The sequence below is a fragment of the Lipotes vexillifer genome, unplaced genomic scaffold (genome assembly GCF_000442215.2).
Source record: "Lipotes vexillifer unplaced genomic scaffold, Lipotes_vexillifer_v1.1 scaffold1115, whole genome shotgun sequence".
Taxonomy (NCBI): Eukaryota; Metazoa; Chordata; class Mammalia; order Artiodactyla; family Lipotidae; genus Lipotes; species Lipotes vexillifer.
This window is the reverse complement of record NW_006792080.1, coordinates 1,055,378-1,057,848: the sequence shown is the minus strand read 5'-3', so window position 1 is coordinate 1,057,848 and position 2,471 is coordinate 1,055,378. Positions and strand designations below refer to the sequence as shown.

General features: G+C 54.4%; 1 protein-coding gene across 1 annotated transcript in view; it reads right to left on the bottom strand.

Annotated features, from left to right (window-relative positions):
* PODXL2 (podocalyxin like 2) overlaps window positions 1–2,471 on the bottom strand; it is a 34,182-nt gene that overhangs the window by 31,124 nt on the left and 587 nt on the right. The gene's annotated exons all lie outside the window — the stretch shown is intronic.

The following is a 2,471-nucleotide window of genomic DNA, read 5'->3' as shown; positions in this document are numbered from 1 at the left end:
GGCCCCCCCCCCCCCCCCGAGTTCCCATTCTGTGCCATGTACTGTGCCAGGCCCTCTCTGGAGACACAGAAATGAACACAAGACAGCCTCTGCCCTCAGGGAAATAACCACTGTTTGGAAAATGTAATGCAAGTTTTATATAAAATACCGGCTGATACAACAGGTCTACTTTCAGACTTGGTATCCTCAGGGTTGGGGGAACCAAATTCTACAAGACAGGAATCTGGAAAAACTCACGCAGTCCAGGAAGAAAAAACTCAATTGATGACAAATAATTCAACGACAAAAACTGTACAGGCTCCCGGGGCACCAGAGCAGCCGTCTTTGAGACGGCCAAGAGGTGAAGCTCATTATCTAGCTACTGGGAAAGACATTACTTCAGCCGTTTTAAAAAAGCACAACCGACTTTAAGAATTCTTGGAAGTCTACCCTCCACAAAACCGCTGGAGGATCAAACATACTTTGCCTCGTCAAAACCCGACAGGTGTCTCTGCGAGCTGAACCGAGGAGTGATGGGAGAGAAGTCGCAGCCACGTGGGCCTCGGTCCTGCTGACCAGACCAGCCCAGGCTGCAAGGAACCTGCATGTGCCCTCTCAGGGGAAGTCTGACCAGCAGTCCTGTTGATTTCCCGCCTCTGGGGATAAAATACTTTTTAGTCGGTGAAGCTCTCTGCGCAGAGCACTGTGGTCCGATGAATTTGCTGGGTCTATTCCCGACCATTTGCACGACTTAGGCGGGGTCCCCATTCTCTCAACCTCTCTCCTCCACCTGTCACAGTCTGTCCTTGTCTATCTTTCCCAACAGTCTGATAGGAATTAAAAGAGGTTCTGATAATGGTGCTGAAAAGCTGTGTGTGAAAAAGAGGAATCTGGTTTTTCATTCTTTCTGCAATAAACATTTCCATTTTCTTGAAGTTACTTTTCCCTCTGATGACTATTTTTCTTTTATATAGACCTTGATATTTTCAAAAGCTTTCGCAGTGGGTAATTATTTAGGTAATTACGAGAGATTACTTATTTTCAGACTTGTCCACCAAAACAGTAGCTCAGACCGAACCATTCCGTGTATAATTGCTTTTGCATTTAACGACTAATTTGCCTTGAGACCCCCACCTGATTTTAACTTTCAGAATTACACTCCTTGTGATTTTTTTTTTTTCCTCTAGCACCTATAATTTTCTGCTACTTCCATCACTCCCAGTGGAAAGGAGCGAAAAAGAAGGCACGTGAAAAGGATTTGGAAATCAGCCTCAAAGAACTGAAAATCCGACCCAAACGAATCAGAAACAGGTGAACGAAGCAGGCTTATATCTTAAGGGGGTGGGGAAAACAAGGCCTCTCAATAATCCCCATGTTTTATCTCCCCTGCAATCTGCTCTTGATCCCAACACCCTTCTCTGATTTCCACCATCAGCCCACCCCACCCTTCCCCTAATCAGCAGCTCTGAAGCCCAGGGATCCCTAAGCCCTTGGCAGACACCCATTGGGGAGCTGCCGGGCGGCATCTGTCACGTGGCCCACACCCTGGAGTGGCAGCTGTAACAGAAATGGTCCAGCACCACCACCCTACCACACACACTTGCTTGCATGTCTGTGTGTCCTTGCAGGGTGCCCACACTATGGTGTGCAAGGGAGACACGCTGCTGGACACATGCCACCCAAGCACAGGGGTGATAACAGGCACGTGGAGAGCGCGCCCCAGGGGAGAGGGGGTAGACGGAGCCAAGCTGCCCACAGTGATCTGTGTCTATAGCCAGGAAGAGGCTATAACAGCTGGGCATGGTCCTGACTCACTTCACCGGCCAGTTCTGGGGTGGCTGCCACACAGAGAAAGAACGGACAAGCAGTACTTATTTGGTGAGCCTCATTTTCTTCCAAAGAGGACTTAAGGTATGCAAGGACAGAGGTGGGGCAGCGACTGAGACAAACACGGATGCCATTTCTCACGCACACCACCTGGGTCCTTACTCATTCTGGACTGATGGTGCAGAAGGCGTCCCCTCGCTGAGCTGGACGCAGGGACGCGCTCACCCCCCGGCTGGGACACGGACACACACACACACACACACACACACACACACACACACACACACCTGTGCACCACGCGCCCGCGGGCTGACTGAACGGGGAGCGCCGCGGGCCGAGTCCGCAGGAAGGGAGCCAATGCAGGCACCCGGGGGGCGGGCGGGCGGGGCCGTACGCGCGGGCACCCCCCCCCCAACGCTACCCCCGCCCCGGACGGCTCGCCGCGCTGCCAGGACACGTCCTCGTGCGACCCTACCCGCACACGCCGCTCCGTGGCCGTGGCCTATCCCCCCGCGCCCCTCCCCCCGCGCCTTCACACCTGCCGTCACCTCCGCGCACGTGCCGGCACCGCGCTCGCCCCCCGCGGCCGTCAGCACAGTCCGCGGCCCCGCGGCCCTCTGTCACCCGGACACGCACCGCGGGCCCCCGCCCCGCGCCGTCGGCAG